Below are 26450 nucleotides of genomic sequence, written 5' to 3' on the forward strand. Positions count from 1 at the left end.
TCTAACGTTATTTTGGCCCTTGGCCCCTGATGTAGGCCTTACCCTTGGTTTCTGTAACATTTCTCCTTTTTGCCTTCTCTCAGGCATTGGCCGGCACAGCTCCGCTATTTGCTGTAACGTGTCCCTGTCCACCCTGTAACGCTCTACTATCTCCAGGTCTTGTAGCCCCTGGTAGGTTACCCTTGGTCTGAACACTCTCCTTCTCCTCTGAGGCCTACGGTAGTTGTCGGCACCCTCCTCCGCAACTCCGCCTGTCTCTGACACATGCTGATGTATCACGGCCACGGCGGCACCCAACATATACATTTTAAAAGTTCCCCGTGTGTTTACACCTAAAGTGCGGCATTTGGGAATACGCGCTGTGTGTTGTGTGCATTCACACTTTATACTGTTGTGCTGTACACCCGGTGATGTCATTGGGTGTGTCTGTGTGGCCGTATCTGTGGATTATCTTCCGTGTGTTACCGTTGGCACTGCAACGCTGTTGCCTTTGGTGTTACATTACACTTGCCTGCTTTGGTTTAGCTTTAGGCCTTACCTTACTGTTTCTGCACGTTGTGCATACTATTTCCTGGATTGCATCCTGCAGAGCCCTGTCATGTGTCATTTCTGGGACATGGCATATCATGCATTTTGTCTGCCGCCGCCGTTATGCTACCTCTCTACTTGGCTGTGCTGTATCGGTTCTTCACTCTTTGAAATTCTGCTACATCCCCTACTTTCTTTGCATTCATATGCCTCCCCTTTCCCGTTTTGCGGGTTTCTGCATGCAGAGTTGTCAGCTGCCGCCAATTGCCCTTCGTGGGTTGATTGGTGTTGATTGCTCATTACGACTCCAATTACACTGCTTCCGCATTTCCTCATATTCTCCGCATCACCTTCCTGTATCCGTTGCTGTTGACGGGCGTCACATGACTGGGTTAGGGAACATAGTCATCCTCGTGCACATGCATCTCTGCGCGCATTGTGTACTCTCAGCAACTATTTCCCCACGCCGGTCCTGCTGCTGTGATGTGCATTGTACAACCCATGTTTGCTGGGCTCCAATGTGCTTCCTCCTACAGTGGCACACCCTCTGCGGTTGACATGTATTCCCTCTGGGCCACTCGGTGTATTACTGCTGCGCCGTTTGGTGCAGCCTTACGCCGGCGGGGGTTTTGCGATTCAGTATTATCTGCCTCATTTGCATGGCATTGACTACTAATACATAGTTACGGCGCCGAACACTGCCGCCACTCCTTGGCAACCCTTGCGCTGTGGTTGTGGCTTTCCATGCATACTATGGTGTATTGTGGCTGTGAAGCTGATGTGTATTATACTGCTCTTTATGACATTGTCATATTATTTCATTGTTTCGCACCTTCCGCGGACATGTCCTGGGGTTCTGCTGTGGTTTCTGCAGACATACCATTTATGTCATTATTTACATTTTGTGCATGTTTTCTTTTGACATTCTCGGTGTCTTTCGCCATTGGCATATTGCAACAGTATGATACCTGACGTTGACAGCCTTCCGTTACTCCTATGTCATGTTTGGATATATGTAAACCATTTTTTTTGGTTTACATTGCCGTGCCCTTATGCTACGCCTGTGCCACTTCGTGGATCGCTATATGCCTTCATTTGCATGGTGCAACACCGCACATGGGGTGTTTAACATACCTATGCCGGAGGCGGCGCAACTCAGGCGCACGCCGGTAGTGCACGTGGAATTGGATCGTACCTGAATCGCTCGGTGGCCATATCTGGCATTGTGGCGCCTACGCTATGCGTGCACCTGGCGCAAGGTTCATGAATCCCGGGGAACATCTTTTATAATTTAGTTTTGTAATTCATTTAATATCTTTAGCAAGAATGATGCCTAAATATGTAATTTGATCTGTGATGTATTTGTTAGTGTCTTTGTTAATGTTTCTCTTATTATTGTTTAAATAGATAAGTAGGATCTTAGTTTTATTATCATTGAATGTCAGTCCAGATATAAACTGAAATGTGTTAACAGCTTCAGATAAGGCTGTTATGGAGGAATTATCTTATTTAGTAGTGATGAGCACATCATCAGCAAATAACTGAATTTTAGAAGTTATTTCATCACTAATTTCCAAACCTTCTATGTTTTTATTTCCTCGTATATTGTTAGCCCATGGTTCCATTATGAGAGTAAACAATAAGGGAGATAAGGGACAGCCTTGTTTTGTTCCTTTAGTGATGGGTATTTGAGTCAATATTTATGATCCAATTTTGATATAAGCCAGAGTGCCTTTGTAAAGATGTGATAGTAAATTAAAAAAAATATCTGAAAAGTTTAAACATTGTAATAATGTTAATAGATAATTCCAATGTATTGAATTGAAAGCTTAGTTAATGTCAAGATTAACCAGAGACAATTTTTTTTTTCTTTCTGTGTGAATAATCTATTAAAATAAGAGACCGTTTGATGTTATCATATGTACTTCTATTAGTTACAAAACATGTTTGGTCATCATTAATTAACTGGGGTAAGAATTTTTTTAGTCTGTCAGCACAGATGTTCATAAACATTTTGTAATCAATATTTAAAAGAGTTATGGGCTTATATGATGTACATAATTTAGGGTCCTTACTAGATTTAACAATGGGCGAAATAAAAGTATATTTCCAGGATGGGGGCAAAATAATGTCATTCTGGGATTTATGGAATGCATTATGTAATAAAGAAATAGCTGTTTTAGGCATGATTTTATACAATTCAGGTATGATGCCATCATTGCCTGGTGCTTTGTTCTGTTTAAGTTTGTTAATTTGAGTTTGTATGTCCGATAAAGATATCTGTTTATCTATGATTTCTGACTGTTGTTTGTTGAGTGTGACACAGGGGCGGCCTGTGCTATTGGACTGTAGCCCCCTCAACAAAAAGAATTAAAAACAAATTAAAAAAAAAAAAGAAAAAAGAAAAAAAAAAGTTTTTAAAAATTTGCGGGGTTTGCGCATGCGCAGTTGTCCAGACTACTGCGAGTCTATGCGCATGCTCCAGGCAGTCCGGCAGTCCCAATAGGGGGACATGAGGAGACGTCTGTGCACTTTAAAGTGCACAGACTCACTGGGAAAATGCGTCGGGGCGGACTGCTGGTGTTGCAGTCAGGAATTGCTGCAGTAGTCTCGTCAGGAAGGGGTTTGGATCTCGGGAATCTCGCGGGTCTTGGATTATTGCGTGGGCAGCGTTTGGGATATTATGGACAGCGGGGCAGGTAAGTGTGTTTGAAAGTATAGTGCTTTTTACTATATGAAGTTTGTGTTTGAAAGTATGGTGCTTTATGCTATGTTTACTGTTTGAATAGATGGAGGTGTGTGTGAGAAAGTATGGTGCTTTATGCTATGTTTACTGAGGTGTGTGTGCTTTTTACTATATGAAGTTTGTGTTTGAAAGTATGGTGCTTTATGCTATGTTTACTGAGGTGTGTGTGCTTTTTACTATATGAAGTTTGTGATTGAAAGTATGGTGCTTTATGCTATGTTTACTGAGGTGTATGGTGCTTTATGCTATGTTTACTGAGGTGTGTGTGCTTTTTACTATATGAAGTTTGTGATTGAAAGTATGGTGCTTTATGCTATGTTTACTGAGGTGTGTGTGCTTTTTACTATATGAAGTTTGTGTTTGAAAGTATGGTGCTTTATGCTATGTTTACTAAGTATGGTGCTTTATGCTATGTTTACTAAGTATGGTGCTTTATGCTATGTTTACTAAGTATGGTGCTTTATGCTATGTTTACTGAGGGTGTGTGTGTGTGTGTGTGTGTGTGTGTGTGTAAATGCCCCAGGTGCTCATGGTGGTGTGGTAGGGAATACCTCAGGCTTGAACCCTGTACCCTGTATGCAGGTGTTAAAGACTTGAGTTCCCTACCCACCACCATTTGTAAAAAAATTGCAGATTTTTGCCTCATATTTGATCTGATCTGTTCCTCATAATATCTGTGGTTTGTAAATGTTGCAATGCTTGATATTTGATGGTGTAGTAGTAGCATTGTTGCCTCACAGCTGCAGGTTCTCAGGTTTGATTCTTGGCTGGGGTTCCCTCTTTGTGGGGTCTGTTATCTTCTCCCTGTGTTTGTGTGGGCTTGCTTTTATTTGATGGTGCAGTGGTAGCATTGTTGCCTCACAGCTGTAGGTTCTCAGGTTTGATTCTTGGCTGGGGTTCCATCTTTGTGGGGTCTGTTATCTTCTCCCTGTGTTTGTGTGGGTTTGCTTTTGTGTCCTCCCATGTTACAAAAACATGTCTGCATTATTTCTTCCTGGGCCTCTGCTGAAAATTGCTTTTTTGTTCCAAGTCAGACTGTCCTGATTAACAAATGTTAAATAAAATTGAATGGAATTTGAATTTCAGACTTCAGGTTTCTGAATGTTTAATTTCTTACATATTTGATGGTGCAGTGGCAGTATTGTTGCCTCATAGCTACAGGATTTGTGGTTTGATTCTTGGCTGGGGTGCCTTCGTTGTGGAGTCTGCATCTTATCTCTGTGTTTGTGTGGATTTGCTCTGGTGTCCTGCCATTTTACAAAGACGTGTCTACAGTATTTCTCCCTGGGCCTCTGCTGAAAATTGTTTTTGTTCCATCAGAAGTAAAATTGACAGGCATTTGAATTTCAGACTTCATAGTCTTCAGAAAATACATGGTAAAACAACTTTTTATTCTAGCAATACTATATAGTAACACAACCTTTTATTATAGCAATTTTTTAAGTTTATAAGATGACTATTTGAAATTTTTCCTTATTTTTGGGACTGTAATACTCTGTTAGTGGCTTTGTCCAGGTTTTTTGTGCTAAGGTTGACAGCTATGGCAAGAACTGAATTCACTGAATATGTTTGAGGGCTGTATTCCCTCATTACTGGGTTTGTCCAGGTGTTTTGTGCTAAGAGGTTGACAGCTATGGTGAGAATTGAATTCATTAAATGATAGCCATTTAAGTTTCAGTCTTCCTCTCGTTCACAAAACAGCTGATTTGGCATAGTGGTATGTTGCTCTTGACTGTTTTGCACAGGGACCTTATCTGTAAAATGTATGGTTGTAACACAGCATTTTTCTTTCACAAAGCAGGTGATTTGGCATAGTGGTATGTTGTTCTGACTCTTTTTTGCACAGGGACTTTGACAGTAAAATGTATGGTGGTAACACAGCATTTTATTCTAGCAGCTTTCCAAGATTATACAAGCAATGTTTGACCCATCCCAATAAAGTTGGCTTTTTCCAGACTTCTTGTGCTGCGAAGTTGAGATGCAGTTGAGTATTGAGTAGATTTTACAAGGAGCTGAGAGCTGCTGGGGAGGGGAAGTTTAGTGCTAATAGCACAACAGGCTGTGTACTTGCTTTTGATGTAGAAGGTTGTTGGTTCTACTCCCATAAGGGGTGAATGCTGCCGTACTGAAAGTTAAGATACTAATTATGAGCCTGTTATCAGTTTGCCATCCATTTCCTATTGCAATATTACTAGCTTATTTTTAATGTAATTTAGTCAATTTATTCCTCAGGGGTATCAGACACTTTATTGTTCGATGAAACCATGAAATATAAAGGTGACTGCTAGCAGCAACCTCTTCATTACAGATTTATTTAACGTGGAATTATTTAGATGACTTTTTTACTACTTCAGAGATTGTGCATATTTACTGATAATTGTGGACTGTAGAATTGTGCATATTTACTGATAATAGTGGACTGTAGAAGTTTGAGTAGACTTTTATGATGGAAATGTTCTGAATTGGGCAGTTTTGTTTCATTGTTTATTGGAAAAATGTTCAAAGCAATAGGAAGGTGTATCAAAGAGCACATGTATGTTTCACATGCAAGGGGCCTATGATTTGAAAACAGCCCAAAATTAATTTTTATCTGTCACAGGTAAAATGTATTTTCTTTGAATGTGGGTTTTAATGTTGTTTCAATGAGAGTTTCAAGGGCAGAGAAGTTTTAATGCCAAGTTTGTTTAGCAGATGTCTTAGTGTTTGTGCTGTAAAATGCAAAATAAAACTTTCAAATGAAGTTCAAATCATCATAGAAGTAAATCAGTATGCACATTAGTGTTTATGGTAAATGGAGTGAAATAGCAAAGTAATGAATCATTGGGATGGCTGCAGGGGGAGGCTCCATTCGACCATGGTTTTGTGAGGGGGAAGGGCGGCAAACTTAGACAGCCCCAGCTGAACTATACCTCCCAACTATCCAGATTTTCAAAGAATGAATAGGTTTTTTGCTTCTTATTTTTGGTTTGTTCCTCATAAAATTTGTTGTTTTCTGTCAAATCATTTAGGAATTAAGTCACTAAATAATGACACACTAGTTTCAGACTTCATAACCTACAGAAAAATGCATGCTAAAAGTAAGACCTGTTCTATCAACTGTCTCCGTTTATACAAGAGCAATTTTTAGTACTGTTTGTATGTTCCCCCAATATATTTGGCCTTGTCCAGATTTATTACATTAACAGGTTGAGAGGTACATGCAAATTGCTTTATAGAATTAGGCATAGCCAAACCTCTCAACTGTCCCTGAATTTGGCTCAAAATGTTGCTCTTCCCCTAATAATCCCTCTGCAAAATAGCAATTTTGGAAGAAAACATGGAGGGTTTACAATTAAGAAATAACTGTAATAATCAGAGTTATAGATTACTTTTATTTCAGAAATGCATGTAGACTCTTATTTTGTCAGCTGCTCAAGTTAGCATTACTATTGTACTAATATTAAAGTGTCCCTTCTTTGACAGGTTCCCAGCTGTATTGTGTGGCTATTTTATATTGTTGCATCACATTTTTGGTTCATTTTTCATAAAATTGTGTTTTTTTGGCAAATTAGTGGTAAATCATTAAAGACTGAAGTTAGAAAATAATGACAGGCTTTTGAGTTTCAGATTTCATATCCTTCAAAAAATTCATAGTAATGCAAGACCTATTCTATTATTTTTCTAAGTTTATAAGAACAATATTTAAAAAATTGTCCTTATTTTTGGGCATTTGTCCCACTTCTATGTATGGCTTTGCCCAGATTTCTTGCCCTGAGGGTGAGAGGTATGACAAATGTGTTAGGGCCAATCACCGTCAGCCAGAGACATTTCAAATTGTGACATACTTGTTGCACCCCACTCCCCCATGTAGTGAGTCTAGATGTGTCCAAGCAAAGCAAGGATCAGTTATGCAGTGTAAATGTGCAGCGTATTCCCCCATACAAGGTAGACACAAGTACTACAGTGGCTTTTCATCTGTTCGATTTTGCAGAATGGTCTGGTTCTGTCATTTTTGTACTGTTGATTTATGCTTATTACTCAAAGTGCATGTTGCTCTGTGTTTTAAGTAGCAATGCTTTAATGACCATCAAGTAAGCTTGTCTGAGATCATAACATGCAAGTAAGCTTTAATAAGCATACTGTTAAAGAATTGCCAACATTGAAGCCTTTCTGTTGTTGCCATGCAGAGAATACTTAACTAGATAATGTATAAACATTGGATATTGAAATGCATATGACAGTATTTGTAGTAAAGGACACGATTACATTATTTTAAGAAGCTCATTACACTTGTTGGAGATTTCTAGTGATCTCTGAGGGCTTTACCAGTAATCTAAACAGAATGCCATTCATGTGTGGTCCATAACCTGTACAGTAATAATTTAAGCAATGTATCTTGAGCTTTGCTTTTCATTTTTACTTTGATCGTGTTTTCCCCATGAAACAAGTAGATAGTTGTGTCAGGCAGCAGGTCTGTTTTGGATAAGAAACATTTTTACAAGTGGGGGCATCACAGAGATTGCTACTTTCAGCATGTTACTTGGTGCTTTAATAAAGCTGAATATAAATTATAATTAGAACTGCAGTGCAAGGTGCTTTAATTAAAACTGCAGTGCAAGGAGAAGTAGTTTGAGTTGAGTGCTCCTTGTTTTTCTTATACTTGATTTTGACTGGCATTCCCGTAATGTATTTAAAAAGTAATTCATTTTTTCATGCCTCACAACATTTTTGCTACCATCTAGATATTAAGTAAGCTGTCATGCAGCCAATGCATTTAAATATTTTTATTCTTTTACACTTCATTTGTCATGATTGGACTCTCATAATGAGGGTTTGGCACCCAGGGCAGCATATTTAATTAAAGTTAGGTTTTGTGGTTTTGAGCATAGCTCCTCCCCTTTCTAGTTGGCCCACCTCTTCCTATTGACCCCACCCATTCAGCTATCCCCTGCAGCCCCCCTTTGATTTGAAGTCACCAGCTGCCACCGGTGTGACATACAGGTTTTTTTAATGTATTGTTTTATCTTATCTAATGGTTGAATGATCTGAGATGTTTGATTTATCATGTGAAAATGATGTGTAAATTCATCAATTATGTCATGTATATTATAAACCTTTTTCTTTTTTCTAGACAAATATATTTCTTTAATATGATTATGTTTGTTGATTCTTTTTGTTTTATTTGCAAGATTAGTTAAATGTTTTGGGTTTATTGAATATGACAGGAATTTAAATTTTTCTAAGAAAATCATAGTCTTATGATGTAAGATTGCACTATATTCTTCCTTAGTTTTATTTATTTCATCTCTAATAGTTTTAGATGTGGACTTGTCATTAATTTTAAAATGTAATCTATCTAATTTGTCTTGTATTTTTTTTAAAGTCTTCGTCTCATGACTTCCTTTTGTTATAATACCATTTATTTATTTGTCCATATAAGTAGGCTTTTAATGCATCTCATACATAAATGTCATGAGAGTTGGATGTTTGACTGAATTTTATAAAATTTTGTGTTTCTTCCTCAAAAAGTGTTTGAAATTCTTTGAACTGAGTTATATATGCAGGTATTCTTCTTATATGAGTCATTGGGGTGTCATTTAAATAAAGCTCAAATATAATTGTATTATGATCTGAAATAGGGCAAGACACAATCTTGGTGTTTTTTAAATCATTTATTTGTGTGGATATGATTACCCTATCTATTCTAGAGTATGATTTGAATCTATTAGAATAGAAGGTAAATTTAGATGAGCTCAGATCTGTGTAGTCATGAATATCATTTAGATGATATGTAGCCATGAATTGTATTAGTTGTTTAGCTTGTGAGGATATTTTCCTTTTTCCTGAAGTGCTAGAGTCCTTTTCATTTAAAACACAGTTAAAATCCCCTGCCATAATAATATTACCCTCAGATTGAGATACAATTTGTTTCAGTTGTTGTTTAATAGTGCTGGCTCCAATACCTGATAACCAATAATTGTTTACTAAAGTGAACATTTTTGTATTTATTTTAATTGTCACCAAACACAACATCCCTTTATCATCTTGATAAGATTTAATAATTCTAGGTAAAGGGAGAGTTTTATTCCAGATAATTGCTACTCCTCTTTTCTATTTAGAATGTTCAGAACTGGAAATGACTATATATATTTATTAATATTTAAAAAGTTGATATTTTCTTTTAAAAGATGTGCTTCTTGTAGAAATATTATGTTTGTTTGTGTATGTTTAAGTATTTAAGTAAACTTCCTCTTTTAATAGGGTTGTTCAGACCATTTATGTTGATTGATAAACCTTTTAGTGAAGTCATAATGTCTCTATAAATGAGTAAGAAATTCTTGTGATTTGTGTGTTATCTTGATTATGTTTTATATAATCCTCTCCAAAATATTTGTTATGTAAATTATAGTCTTTGTCTGTTACCATATGATATATTGTATGTGTTATACAATTCTTGCAACTTATAATTATATGCATTTGAATTAAGATGGATGTCAGGAAGAACTTATTAAGAAAATTGAATGTAGTGTAAATGTGATAAAAAAATGGGGTAGCTACCCACCTGGAGTTATAAACTCCTTGTCCCAGTGACATCTGTCACTCGGATCAAACCCCTACCCAGCAGCAGCAGCAAAAAACAGTCTCCACTGTATATAAATGTGAGATTGGTAAAATAATAACTCTATATATATTTACATATTCATTAAAACAAGTCGAACAGATCTGTAATCAGTATAACTCATCTGATATTACTTGTAATAAAATGTCATTCGGAATAAACCTCTAACTGTAGCAACTAAACATAACCTTCACTATATATGAATGTTAAACATACAAAATATTAACTCTATATATGATTGCAGATTCATTAACACAGGTAAAGCATAGTTATAATCAGTGTAACTCATCAGGTATTGTTTAAACCATTTTGTCATTCAGAACTGACCTTTAAACAACAGCAACAGAACATATCTTCTTTGTATATAAAAATTAAACAGATTAAATAATAACTTCTTATGTCATTGTATGTACCTTAAAACTGATCTGAAATCTATGAAAGCAGCATTGTAATATAGAAGCCAACTTCTTATGTCATTATATGTACCTTAAAACTGATCTAAAATCTATGAAAGCAGCATTCTAATATAGAAGCCTGTCAACTGAAGGTACTACTAGCCATTTAACACATATGCTATATGTTGGTGTAATATTTAAAACAAATCAATATGGGTATCATTCAGGGTTGCCAGACGTCCCTATTTGGGTGGGAATGTCCTGAGATCAGCAGCCTGATCCCAAGTCCCGCACTGCCGGTTTAAATCCCGGGCAGCCTCAGCTTTGTTTTTTTTTTTTTTTTTTGATTGGCCCGTATACCGGCATATGGGCCAATCAAAAATCACTAAACACGGAGCTTCTTGTGTTTAATATGGAACATCACAGTTCCGCATTAAACAGAAGTAGCTCCGTGTTTAGCGATTTTTGATTGGCCCGTATACCGGTATATGGGCAAATCAAAAATTCGCAAAACAGAGCTACTTCTGTTTAATGCAGAACTGTGATGTTCCGCATTAAACAGAAGTAGTTCCGTGTTTATTTATTTTTGATTGGCCCGGGCCAATCAAATAAAAAATAAACACATAGCTACTTTTGTTTAATGCGGAACTCTGATGCTCCGCATTAAAGACCTAGCATGGAAGACCTTTTTTTTTTTTTTTTAGTCTTCACTTTGTCCCTACTTGGCCAGTCGGAAATCTGGCAACCCTGGTATCATTAGAGTGAAAGGTCAGGTGACACCTTAAGCACTTGTGATAGAAAATGCCATCATGCATTAAGTGAGCTTATTTTAACCCATATTATTTTCTATCTTGCTATCAGCCTCTGAATGGAAAATCAATTGTAATTTGTAATAAGACTAGTTTATCCTGTTAAGTAGGGCACAACAATATAAATAACATGGGATACATTCATTTAAAAGAAAAAAAAATGCACACTTACTTTTCCCTTTTTTCTTCCCCTTCAGTTTACCGTAAACATAAATAAAAATAAGATAATTGAAGATTTCTTTCTTGAGAATCAAACTGAGACCAAATGGTGTAGTCAGCAAGTTTAAAATACATTTTAAAGTAAATACAACCTTTCCTAGCATTTCTGATGCTTTCTCAATGAAATTACATGTACTGACTTCCAGGTTGAGCAGGTCGACAAGCTCTGACATCATCAAAATGTGTCACGATGTTGTGGAGTTTATTCAAGAATGCAAATAAGATTTTTAGTGAAAACAATGTAGTTCATGAAGAAATAAGCTCATGGACATCAAGCTTGAGCTTCACAATGTCTCTGGAAGATGATTTTCATAATTTTGAGTTAAAAAAACGCCAACAATAACAAGTATGTAACTGTATTTAAAATGTATAGGGAAAGATCATATGAGTAACATCTGCATGCTTCCCATAGCCTGCTCACACATGCACAGCTAGTTTGAACTGTCCTTTACAAATAAACAGCACCACAGAACTCAAAATGTAGCAGAAAGTATTTTAAATAAATCACATAGCCTTATTAAATCATTTTATAGTCACATGACAGGGAAAAAAGTGTATTTAAAAGTGCATTTAAACCTGTAAAGAAGTTCACTTATGAATCATATAAAAATGTTAAGAGATTGTCAAATCATATTATCCCCACATGAATTCAACATATATACAAGTTTTAAATTAACCCACAGGGCATAAAAAAAACAGTGTTCAGTATGAATTACAGAGAGTGATAATCGAATCTGTGGTGAGCTCTTATTTACTGCTAACTATGTAGGTTTAATTGATCTGATTGTAAGTAATTAAAAAAAAAGATTAAGAGATTATAAAGGGAATCTAGAATTTTTATATATGGGAAGTACTTATGTTACTGTCACAACGGTACCATTTGTTTACCCTTCACTTTTAAGATATCTTTATAACAATACCCATAACTATATACAGGGCCGGTGCTAGTATTTTGGGGGCCCCCAGCAAGTTTCAAGTTGGGGGCCCTACCCAGGAGAATATAAAAAGTGTGACCATATTGCCATCACGCCTCCTTCCCTATCAAGCTCATGCAGCACCATTTAACAATAACTGTGTAGTATTATTACATTCAGACCATTAAAAAAACTTGAAATGTCAAGGTGCACACTGGCTGGCATTTAGTACCAATGTTACATTATGATAAGCCCCTGTACCACAGTAAGGTAGCCACTCACAATAGTATATATATATATATATATATATATATATATATATATATATATATATATATATATATATATATATGACTGGGACTGCGCAGTGGTGCAGCAGTTAACTTTGTCATCCCCCCCCAGCAAGAGGTTCTCTGGTTCAATTCTCAGCTGGGATGCGTTCTGTGTGGAGTCTGCATGTCCTCCCTGCATTTGTGTGGTTTCCTCCCACATTCCAAACACATGCTTCTGCAGCATTTCTCCCTGGGCCTCTGATAAAAATAGGCTCTGTCCTAGTCGGACTTTCCCAGTCAACAAATGTTAAATAAATAAAATTTAGTACCAATAAATTATGACAAGCCACTGTACCACAGCAAGGTAGCCACACACAGAGGTTCACACACTGACTGGCATTTAATACTAATGTTACATTATGACAAGCCCTTGTACCACAGCAAGGTAGCCACTCACAAATACACACACACACACACACACACACACACACACACACACACACACACACACACACACACACACACACACACACACACACTGACTGGCATTTAGTAGTAATGTTGTTACATTATGGCAAGCCTCTGTACAGCATCAAGGTAGCCAGTCCCGCGAGGTACACAAAAACACCCACACAGACTCCCTCACACAGGACAGAGACACGAGGCAGACAGTTACACAGGCTCGCAGACAGGGCATAGACACCCACACATGATGGACAGCACTACAGTAAGACTGAACATTAAGAATATAAAATAGTAGGCTTATGAACTAATAATGATGCTAGAATAAGATTTTGCAGTAGCATGAATTGTGTGACCCCACATTTTTGAAGAACAGACCAAAACTAACAAACATCTGGACATTGTGCAACATTCTCACAGCCCCTACCAACCTCCTAACCTCTCAGCATAATTCCAAAACTGAAAATAACTGCAGAACAAAGGTGTAACATCAAGGATAATTACAAACATTGCTATGATAAACTTAGAAAGATATTAGAATAACAGGGATTGCATTAGCATTCATTACAATAATCAGTACATTATGCAGGACTCTCATAGTCCCCCCAAAAGTCTCAGCACAATTCTAGAGGAGGTACAAAAAAAAAAAAAAAGACAAGGACGTAACATTAGGGGATTTAAAACATTGTGGTTATGAACTAATAAAGATGGTAGGATGGTAGAATAACAGATTTTTCTACTAGAATGCATTGTGTGAATTCACATTTTTGATGACTAACAGACCAAAAATACAGGTCAAACATCTAAACATTGTGCAATATTCAAACCCTCTTGTCTAACCTCACAGCTTAATTCCAGACAAAACCCAAAAAAAAAAAAAAAAAAAAAAAAGAAAAGAAAATACAAAACAAAGACATAACATCAGGGATAGTTTGAAACTTTGCCTCGATCAACTTCAATAGTAGAACAGGGGTTGCACTGGCATGCATTAAGACATCAGTACATTTTGCAGAACAGTCACAGCCCTTACCCCCCCCCCCCCACCCAGTATCTCAGCACAGTAAATCTGGATGAATTGAAAGTAAATTAAAAACACAAAGGCATAACATAAAAAACAATGTGCTTATCAGCAAATATAGATGCTGGAATAACAGATTATGAAATAAAATGCATTGCGTACCCCACATGTTTTAATGAAAATAGATAAATACCAGGCAAGCATCTGAATATTGCACAAAATACTCACAGACTGTAACCCCTGCCCTACCAACCTGTCAACACAATAACTCTAGACAAAGCAAAAAATTATCATAGAACAAAGGCATACCATCAAGGATAGTTGTAAATGCTGCCGGTGTACACAATACTAGTATGACAGGGTTTGCATTAGTATACATTAAAACAGCAGCTGTACATTCTGCAACATTCTCACAGCCACTAACTCCCCTCCCAACCTCTCAGCACAATAATTCTGGACAGAGCAAAAACATTATCATAGAACAAAGGTGTAGCATCAGGGATAGTTGTAGACATTGCCGGTATACATAAAACAAACTAGCAGAACAGGGTTTGCATTGGTATACATTGAAACATCTGTATATTCTGCAGCATTCTCACAGCCACTATCCCCCCACTACCAATATTTCAGCACAATTGTACACAAAACAAAAATGCTATATTGAATATTCTTATGCAAGACTAGATTAAAAAACTACATCAAATTTGGACATTAATTACAAACAAGCCTTCCTTCCTCAGTCTCTTAGCAGAAAAATTCTGGACAAAGATGAAATAAAACTGTTACAACCATAGCCCCTCACCCCCCCCACACACACACACACAAATCATCTAAGTGTAACAACCCTGCAGAAAAAAAAAAGTTATACAATCCTATTCCAAGGCCCCCCCCTCAGCAAAAAATAAAGTTAAAAATAAACCCAACAACTTACCTTTTCTGCAGTTGATAGAAGGCTGCTACTAATCCTCTGCTTGCTTCTACTACACACAGACCAGACCTGTTCAGCCCTTTTAAATTGCCCTCAAAATGACAGTTTTTCAGATCTTTTAGAAATTGCCCTTATAGAGCTGCTTTGCTGGTCCCAATGTCATTCCAGCAAAACCTGCATCCTCCATCCATCTTCATGGCATATCTTTCAACATCTTAGCATGAAAATTCTGGACAAAGCCAAAAATAATAGGGGTACAAAGGCTTAAAAATAGGGACACTTTTCAAATATTGCTTATATAAACTTACAAACTTGCTTTCAGACTTTGCTTTAGCATACATTTTTCTGAAGGATATAAAGTCTAAAACGTAAATGTATCTGCTAATTTTTAGTGACTTCAGTACTCATTACTGTATAAGAAAACTATAAATTTTATGAAGAACAAACGAAAAATATAAAGCAAAAATCTGGATATTCTTAAAAATCTGGGCAGTTCAGATATTTGCCTAACGTAGACAATCAAAAGAACTGACCCAACAGACCACATTATTAAGGTAAACCCAATCAGGAAGCTAGAACTTGCTTCTTGATTGCTACAGCCAATTAGGTCCCTTGCTTCACTGAAGCGGACCTGATTGAGAACAGCTGACAAGTAAAGCAAGGGACTTGATTGGCGTAGCCATCAAGGAAGCAAGTTCATTCAGGGGGAAAAAAAAGCGTAATCGCGCAATGGCGCTACAGAATGAACAAGAGATTTTGAAACCCACGGTTGCTCCATATGGGGGCCTTCATACGTGGGGAGATAATCGGGGGCTCCCCACGGCCGTGGGTTTGGCGGGTGCCTAACGCCAGCTATGACTATATATTTACCATTAGTATACGCTTTTACCTCAGTATAAGTAAAAATGAAATTATGAAATTATGTGTGTTCTTAAGGTCATATGTGAATGGCATGAAAAAAGGAAAAAGCAGGCTTACCTTGTAAATGAAAAAAATCAACATATAATTAACCCAGTGACAGTGTTTCCAGAAACATAACAAACTGCAAACATAGATATTTAAGTAATCAACATATAATTAACCCAGTGACAGTGTTTCCGGAAACATAACAAACTGTAAACATAGATATTTAAGTAATCAACATATAATTAACCCAGTGACAGTGTTTCCAGAAACATAACAAACTGCAAACATAGATATTTAAGTAATCAACATATAATTAACCCAGTGACAGTGTTTCCAGAAACATAACAAACTGCAAACATAGATATTTAAGTAATCAACATATAATTAACACGGTGGCAGTGTTTCCAGAAACATAACAAACTGCCAACATAGATATTTAAGTAATCAACATATAATTAACCCAGTGACAGTGTTTCCGGAAACATAACAAACTGCAAACATAGATATTTAAGTAATCAACATATAATTAACCCAGTGACAGTGTTTCCAGAAACATAACAAACTGCAAACATAGATATTTAAGTAATTAACATATAATTAACCCAGTAACAGTGTTTCTAGAAACATAACAAACTGCAAACATAGATATTTAAGTAATCAACATATAATTAACACGGTGACAGTGTTTCCAGAAACATAACAAACTGCAAACATAGATATTTAAGTAATCAACATATAATTAACCCAGTGACAGTGTTTCTGGAAACATAACAAACTGCAAACATAGATATTTAAGTAACTTGTTTCTTAGTCTTTTTTATTTCTCCGAAGTCTTCCAAGTGGGATTAGAAGTCATTCTCTTAAGCGTGGGATTAGCCCATTCCATCTCTTCTGTTTTTTCCAAGAGCTTATGGACTTTTACATAGTTCAGAGCTGATTCTAAGTCTTCAAATATTTTGGGACCTTCCGATGAAAATATCTTCAGCTTCGCAGGGAACAAAAGGTGTGTTTTCACCTGTGCTTTCTTCAATATTTTTAACAAAGGTAAGAATATTTATCTTTTTGCTATAACTGATGATGAATAATCATTGTCAAAATGTATCGTAGCTTCATTTAATTTAATTGGTGACTTGGACCAGGCAGTTTTTAACACCAATTCCTTGTCTGAGGATGAGAGGAATTTGACAATGATAGATCTAGGTTGCTTTTTGTTAGCAGTATTCACTGTGGCAAGGGAACAATGTGCCCTCTCAATACCAAAGGACATAGCTTCAGTAAGATCAAGAGTTTTAGGTAATCAAGTATTGAGAAAGTTAGTCATGTTGTTCTCTTCTGTGCCTTCTGGTAGTCCAAGTATTCTTAGGTTGTTGTGTCTGGATCTGTTTTCTAGATCATCTAACTTATTTTGTAGAGAAGTATTTTGTTTGAGTAAGAATTCCACATTGTTTTCATTTTCAATAATTCTCCCATCCATACCGGCCAGAGCTTCTTCAATACCCGTTATCTGTGATTTTTGTTGTAACAAGTCTTGGTGAAGTAAATCCATTTGTTTGGTAGTTTTTTCCTTGAAATTATCTATTTTCATATCCAGCTTATCAGTTTTTGTAGTAAGATCCTGTATATTTGTTATCAAAGTCTGAATCTCTCTTTTGAGGCTGGAATCTTGGTTGCTGGATTTAGTGAAGCTCATGATGAATTCTTTCAGATGAGAAGAAATTATCCAGGAATAATTTGACAAGAAAATCTGCCTTTTTTTGTTTTTAACTAGATATTATTGTAGATGAAGTTAAGTTTTTTCAAAGCATATATAACGGTATTTTCAGATTTTAGTTTGAAGGCAGAATTCCTGTCAGAATAATATTTCTTTAGTGGAGTTGTTGAAATCTGCTGCTACTCATGTCCCCCTATTTTTGTTTCTTGATGCAGTCCATAGTGCAGTAGTACACTAGTAGCATTGTTGCCTCACAGCTGCAAGTTATCTGGTTTGATTCCTGGTTGGGGTGTCTTCTGTGTCTAGTCTGCATGCTCTCTGTGGGTTTGCTTTGGTATCCTTCCATCTTACAAATACATGTCTGGAGTGTTTCTCTGTGGGCCTCTGCTGAAAATTGGCTTTTGTTCCAAGTCAGACTTTCCTGGTTAACAAATATTAAAAATGAAAAGCATTTGAATTTCAGACTTCATATTCTTCAGAAAGTACATGGTAACACAAAACCTTTTATTCTAGCAATTTTTGAAGTTTATAAGATGGATATTTGAAATTTGTCCCTATTTTTGGGACTGTATTCCCCCATTATTGGCTTCATCCAGATTTTTTGTGCTAAGGTTGAGAGCTATGGTGAGAACTGAATTCACTGAATATGTTTGGGGGCTGTATTCCCCCATTACTGGCTTTGTCTTGTCTACATGTTTGTTTGCTAACAGGTTGAGAACTATGGTGAGAACTGAATTCACTTAATATGTTTGGGGGCTGTAGTCCCCCATTACTGGCTTTGTTCAGGAGTTTTGTGCTAAGAGGTTGACAGCTATGGTGAGAACCGAATTCACTAAATGGTAGCCATTTAAGTTTCAGTCTTCCTCACTTTCATAATACAGATGATTTGGCATAGTGGTATGTTACTCTTACTGTTTTGCATAGGGGCCTGTATTCAGTACTTGGCAAAGAAATATATAGTGGTAATGCAGCATTTTATTCTAGCAACTTTTCAACATTATACATGCAATGTTTAAAATGTGCCCCTGGTTTTTGGGCTTTTGTCCCCCCCAATACATGTTGGCTGTTTCCAGATTTCTTGTGCTGCAAAGTTCAGAGATACAGCTGAGTGTCAAGTAGATTTTACAAGAAGCTGAGAGCTGCAGGGGAACAAAAGTTGAGTTCTGCCTAGGCTGAGTCTGCTTGCATTGTTAATAACACAACAGGCAGTGTATTTGGTCTTGATGCAGAAGGTTGTGGGTTCTACTCCCACAGTAGGTAGATGCATTACTGTACTGTGTTGTAAAGGGGGTGGATGCTGCAGTCCTTTTTGGCGAAGATACCTAGTAACTATGAACATGTTATCAGTTTGCCATCAATTCCCTATTGCAATACTACTAGCTTATCATTTTATTTAATGCAACATAGGCAGTTTATTCCTCAAGGGCAAGAGGAACTCTTTTTGTAGATGAAACAATGAAATATAAAGTTGTTTGCTAGCAGCGACCACTTCATTAGTTACAGATTTCTTTAATGTGGAATTATTTAGATGACTTTTACTTCTTCAGAGATTATGCATATTTACTGATAATGGTGGACTGTAGAAGTTTGAGTAGACTTTTATGATGGAAATGTTCTGAACTGGGCAGTTTTGTCATTATTGGTGCATGCATTTTGTTTCATTGTTTACTGGAAAAATGTTCAAAACAATAAATTTAAAATGCCCTCTAACAACTGTACTATATTGTACAAGGAATATAATTTAATACAATCAGGAAGGTGTATCAAAGAGCACATGTATGTTTCATGTGCAAGGGGCTTATGATTGGAAAACAGCCCAAAGTTAATCTTTATCTGCCACTGGCAAAATGTATTTTCTTTGAATGTGTGTTTCAATGCTGTTTCAAAGAATGTGAGTTTCAAGGGCAGAGAAGTTTTAATGCTAAGTCTATTTTCATTGTGAGACTGCATTGCTTTGTTTAGCAGACGTCTTAGTGTTTGTACTGTAAAATGCAAAATAAAACTTTCAAATGAAGTCCAAATCATCATAGAAGTAAAGCAGTATGCACATTAGTGTTTATGGTAAATGGGGTGCAATAGCCAAGTAATGGTTCATTGGAATGGCTGCAGGGGAGAGGCTCCATTCGACCATGATTTTGTGAGGGGGAAGGGCGGCAAACCCAGACAGCCCTGGCTGAACTATACCTCCCAACTGTCCAGATTTTCACAAAATGAATAGATTTTTGCTTCTTATTTTTGGTTTGTTCTTCATAACATTTGTGGTTTTCTGGCAAAAAAAAATAGGAATTAAGTCACTAAATAATGACAGACACTGAGTTTCAGACTTCATAACCTTCAGAAAAATGCATGCTTAAGTAAGAACTGTTATTCTATCAACTGTCTCAGTTTATACCAGAGCAATTTTTAGTACTGTTTATATGTTCCCCCAATATATTTGGCCTTGTCCAGATTTATTGCATTAACAGGTTGAGAGGTACATGCAAATAAATTGCTTTATAGAATTAGGCATAGCCAAACCTCTCAACTGTCCCCGATTTTGGCTCAAAATGTTGCTCTTCCCCTAATAATCCCTCTGCAAAATAGTAATTTTGGAAGAAAACATGGAGGGTTTAAAATTAAGAGATAACTATAATAATCAGTTATAGATTACTTTTATTTCAGAAATGCATGTAGATTCTTTTATTTTGTCAGCTGCTCAAGTTAGCAGTACTAATCTTAAAAACGTGTCCCTTCTTTGACAGGTTTGCAGCTGTATTGTGTGGCTATTTTATATTTTTGCATCACATTTTTGGTCCATTTTTCACAAATTTGTGTTTTTTTGGCAAATTAGTGACAAATCATTAAAGACTGAAGTTAAAAAATAGTGACAGACATTTGAGTTTCAGACTTCATACCCTTCAGAAAATTCATACTAATCTAAGACCTACTATTCTATTATCTTTCGAAGTTTAGAAGAGCAATATTTAAAAAGTGTCCTTATTTTTGGGCCTTTGCCCCACTTCTATGTATGGCTTTGTCCAGATTTCTTGCTCTGAGGTTGAGAAGTATGGCAATTGTGTCAGGACCATCACAGTTAGCCAGAGACATTTCAAATTGTGACATACTTGTTGCACCCCACTCCCCCATGTAGTAACTCTGGATGTGTCCAAGCAAGGCAAAGAGCAGTTATGCAATGTAAATGTGCATCGTATCCCCCCATCCAAGGTAGACACAAGTACTACAGTGGCTTTTCATGTATCCTTGATTTTGCAGAATGGTCTGGTTTCTGTCATATTTTTGTACTGTTGATTTATGCTTATTATTACTCAGAAAGTGCCTGTTGCTCTGTGTTTAAGTAGCAATGCTTTGATGACCATCAGGTAAGCTTGTCTGAGATTGTAAGATGCAAGTAAGCTTTAATAAGAATACTGTTAAAGAATTGCCAACATTGAAAGCCTTTCTGTTGTTGCCATGCAGAGAATACTTACATAACTGGATAACATATATGCCTTGGGTATTGAAATGCATATGACAGTATTCGTAATAAAGGACAGGATTACATTATTTTAAGAAGCTCATTACACTTGTTGAAGACTTCCAGTCATCTCTGCAGGCTTTACACATGTACTAAACAGAATGCCAATCATGTGTGGTCCATAACCTGTACAGTAATCCTTTAAGCAATGTATATTGAGCTTATTTCTTGTTTGTTTTTTATTTTTTACTTTGATCATGTTTTCCCCATGAAACAAGCAGATAGTTGTCAGGCAGCAGGTCATTTATGGATAAGAAACATTTTTACAAGTGGGGGCATCACAGAGATTGCTACTTTCAGCATGCTACTTGGTACTTTTATAAAGCTGAATATAAATTATAATTAGAACTGCAGTGCAAGGAGAAGTGGTTTGAGTTGAGTGCTGCTTGTTTTTCTTATACTTGATTTTGACTGGCATTCCAGTAATGTATTTAAAAAGTAATTTATGTTTTCATGCCTCACAACTTTTTTGTTTCCATCTAGATATTAAGTAAGCTGTCATGCAGCCAAAGCACTGAAATATTTTTTTCTTCTACACTTCATTTTGTCTTGATTGGACTCTCATAATGACGGTTTGGCACCCAGGGCATCATATTTAATTAAAGTTAGTTGTTATGGTTTTGAGCATAGCTCCTCCACTTTCTAGTTGGCCACAACCCTTCCCATTGACCCCACCCATTCAGCTGTCTCCTGCAGCCCCCCTTTGATTTGAAGTCACCAGCCGCCACTATATGAAAGTGATATTTATTAAAAGTGTTTCAGTTTATAAGTTACTAATATTTATTCTGATAGATGTTTAGTGGTAGATCTTTTTGTTTTTTGTCATTTTGTTTATGAGTTGGTGTCTTAATAAATTTTGGATTAGCAGGTTAGCCTTAATGAGTTGCTCTTATATATTTTAATTTGTCCCGAAGCTTTTAAGTTTCAGTTCTAAGGTAGCATAGTCTCAGTTTACACTATGGTGTTAAGGGGGAATGGGAGACTTGGTTAAAGGAATGAGTTTAATGCTTTTATTGCTCTTAACAGAACAACCCTCTGAAAACACTCCTTTGCTCCAAATAACCAGATTATTTATAAATTAATGAATGTATTTAATGCTTTTCATTATACTCAGCTAGGATCACTTGTTTGTGCATTTCAGTAAAGGCTATTTCATTTTTTAACTCAACTGTGGACTACCTAGTATTTTATCATTCTGCAGTACGTATTTTAAAGTTAAAATGTTATTAATGAACTGGGTGCTTAACATAATTCATGAAATGAACATCACATCCTCCACACTGCAAAGTTTCTGCTTTGTTTGTTTTTGACCCAGTATAGGTTGCATAATGGGTTTTCTGAGACTTTGAGGGATACCACAGATTTTCAGCATAAAAGATACTTAAACTTTAGTAGATGCTGAACAATGAGTGTCTGAAGAGGTGCATTAGTGGTTTGTCAAACAGACGATAGATCATGTAAGTATTGTTTAGAAATACAAAGAAACTGAGGTAAAAGAAGGAGCTCAGTAGAGTAGAAAATGTTAATACTATAGTTAAGAGTTGGGGCATAAAGAAAGTTCAGAAAAAATTATATATATGACTGTCATAAGGTTTACATTAGAAGTAAAGAGGTGGAAGGTGAGCATTGTCACAAAACTATGTATACGTTTGAGAAATGCTAAGTAAAACTAGTCAGGTATAGTGGAAGATTAATTGTGGGGTATAGAAATTCTGAATGAAGAGAAATGGTTTGATGATATGGGAAGCTAAAGATAACAGTGGTGTTTATCCTACAGAGATAGAGGTGAAGCTTTAATAGTGTTTTAAATGAGTTTGCATTCTGAATGGATATCAGTAGTAGTGGGAAGTGGTTCCATACTTTACCTACACTATCTGAATATAGAGAGACCCCTTCAGTGTTAGATGATTTGGTCATAGTGACTAGTGATTTTAGGTTACCACTTTCAAATTTTTAATGAACCCTAGTCAGTGAAGCATTGTACACCTCTTCTAACACCACATCTGAAAAAGACACCCTATGTCCCACTTGCAAACCCTCAAATTTTAACTGAAGCCTATTATTATTTAAACTTTAAACAAAATCTTTCACCTCATGCCAACCACTTTTACAAATAAAAATCAAGTTATCAATAAATTTAAAATAATAATAACATATTTGTTAAAAAAATATTTTCTATAAATATAGGGCCGGATTCACGAAGGCTTGCATGGAGTCTAAGAGTAGAGTAAGTTGGCAGACAGCCAATATGTCTGCCGAGCGATCCAGCAACAGCCAGCAGGGGCGTGCATGAGAGCTCCTAAAACCACTCTTGCACGGACAGTGTTATGTTATGCAAATTACCTCATTTGCTGCTAAAATGAGGTAAATTTGCGATCTTGGAAACACTAACCTGTCCGAGTAAGAGTAGAGTTATTTGCAGAAATGTACTCCGTTGATAACGGAGTACCGTTCTGCAAATAGCAAAACAGAGCTATGACAGCTCCAAATAAAGCATGCATATAGTTGAGGAAGTATGCCAATGGCCAAATATAAGGCCATTGGCATTTTAATCTGTTGAAAATTAATAAAAATCAATTTTATCCCCCGTTCTCTAATGTTTAAGCGTAGCGCAGTTCCACACAAAAGTACGGCGCTTCAAAAACCAGAAAATAAAAAAAGCCAAAAATAGGCATTCTTATTAAAAATATTATACTGCCATGCAGGTGAATGGCAGGCTGAAGACAACATGGCTACTGAGTAGTGGTTGCTAAGGGGGGAAGCTCAGTTTGAGAGATGTAACCAAGCATTAGTAGGCAATCCTATGCAAATGAGGATAAGGATAGTGAATCCCAGTTTTCCCTGCCATGTGAGCCATGTCCCTAGAGTGTAAGTATAGGAGTAGGGGAGTAGTAGAGTAGAAGATAGGTGACATCATGAGGGGGTATGTATGAAAGACTGTAAGCTTATTGGAGCAGAGTGGCTTGTGTTTGCTGTGAGTTACTCAGGAGTGGAAGAGGCGTGTCTACAGTAGTCTTAGCTGAAACCCAGAAACCGAAGGTGTACGCCGTGGATATCACTGAAATTTCTTGCAAACGTGCTTGCACCGTGTGTGCACGTGTGCGTCCTGTAAACCTGTCTAAGCCTGTGTGCGCGCATGTGCACCCGTCTAAGCCTGTGTAAGCCTGTCTAAGCCTATGTGCACAGATGTGCACCCGCCTAAGCCTGTGTAAGCCTGTGTAAGCCTGTGTCCACGCGTGTGCATGTGTTTGCGCTTGTTTGCGTGGTGCTGCCCCCTGTGGAACAGAAAGGGAAAAGGAAGGAAAAGAAGTAGTAGGAAGTTAACCAAAGCAAACTAGCAGAGCTGCCAGGTGAAATAAATCAGAATCAGCCAATTACACAGGCAGTACACTAACCCAGCCCAGCCCAGCACTTAAAACTCTGCAAACAACATTCCCCCATGTTTTTCTCAGAAACACTGCAACACTGCAGTATACAAAGAGAGTAAACACTTAAAAAGGTTAACTCAGACAAAAAATGTTAGGGGCTGCCATTGCTATTATAAGGCAACATGTGCAAGATACTGAGGGTGGTGCCTTTGCGAATGCTGCTGAGCCACCCACAGTGAGGAAAAGAGAAGAGTGTACAGATCCAGGGTAACCTACCAGGGGCTACATGAGCTGGAGATAGTGGAGCACTATACAGTGGACAGAGACCTCCAGCAGCAAATTGTGAAGCTGTGCAAGCCATGCCTCACACACAGAACCAACAGAGGGGAACCCATCCCAGTGGAAACCAAGGTATGTGTTGGCCTAAGAATACTAGCAACAGGTACCTTCCAGAGACCAACTGGTGATATGATGGGGATTTCACAGGCATCAGCATCCAGGGTACTGCACCAGTTCCTCAATGTCATGTCAGCACATGTCAGTGATCATGTATATTTCCCCAATTCCTGTGAGGCATTGGCCAGCAATATGCGTCTCTTCTAGATAATAGCAGAATACCCTGAGGTAGTGGGTGCAATTGACTGCACGCACATATACATCAAAGCACCAGCCGGTGAGCGGGGTAGGGCCTACATCAATCGCAAGGGCTTCCCCTCCATCAACTGCCAGGTCATGTGCGATGCCCAGGGCATAATGCTGAATGTGTGTGCTGGCTGCCCTGGAAGCTACCATGATTCCCATATCTGGCATCTGATGCAGCTGTACCAGACATTTGCCAATGGGGACATCCCTGACGGTCACCTAGTGGGGGATGCTGGATACGCACTGGAGCCGTGGCTGATGACACCCATTAGAAATGCACACACACCTGAACAAGAATTCCATAATGAGGCACACTCACAAACACGAAATGTAATAGAGCGTGTGTTTGGGATGCTCAAGTCACAGTTCTGCTGCCTTGACACATCTGGTGGAGCCTTGCAGTACTCACCAACTACATGCACCCATATTCTCATGGTATGTGCCATGCTACACAATATGATCCTGCGAAAACAGCTGCAGCAGGAACAGCATGGAGCAGGGCCAAACAGCCCCCCACCATTGCCAAGGCCTGCACAGGCACAGCATGACTCGGAGGAGGAACAACCTGAGCCTGCCCCAGTAGGCGGAAGGAGGCATGCCCAGTATGCCTTGACCTTGGCAAAGAGGCAACAAATAGCACATACAGTGGCTCAGTAGGAACCCTGGAAATGATACCTGTCTCTGACTCGCACATAAAATAAAAGGGATGCCTAACTTGACACTACCTGTTTTCAAACATGTATAGGGAGTGTACTATGTGCATCCAACATAGGCAGCTCTGCAGCACCACCTGAGGCATGATTGCCATGCTTTAAGCAATATAGAGCAGTGCTAAGCAGCTTTCACCACTATTTAGTATATGTAAACAAAATTGCCAGCGCTAACTAGGGCAACATCGGGCAACGTTGAGCAATGTTGGGCAAGGTCTGGCAAAGTCGGGCAAAGTTGAGCAAACTCAAGTAAACATGCTCATATTTGCTTTACTGTTCCTTAAGCAGTCTGGTCTGCCCAGCATGAAAATGAAAAGCAGTGACAGGGCTCGAGCCCAGGATACTGTGCACTATAGTCACAGTATTGAACCACTAAGCCATGACAGCATTACACTGGCACAGACACAGCAGGACAATTGTACACTAATGCAAACACAAAGAAATGCTGTATCATGCCCCTAAAGAGGCATATGGGTAACCTCCCCCACAGGCCAATGCAGACAGAGAACAGCAGGCCAGGCGGTGTGATGTGGGTTGGGTAGGCTATGAAGTCGCAATCTAATATACGTGACATTGGACGCTAAGATTTGTAGTACAGTAGTATGCCTCAAGCCAGTATGATAGGCAACAGTACAGACTGAAATGGTGTACCTTACATAGCAGTGCAGGCCTAGCAAATGTGTATAAGTGTCAGGTGAACCCCTCATCCT

Source organism: Protopterus annectens, chromosome 8.part0 (genome assembly GCF_019279795.1).
Source record: "Protopterus annectens isolate FY-2018-M chromosome 8.part0, PAN1.0, whole genome shotgun sequence".
NCBI classification, from domain to species: domain Eukaryota; kingdom Metazoa; phylum Chordata; order Ceratodontiformes; family Protopteridae; genus Protopterus; species Protopterus annectens.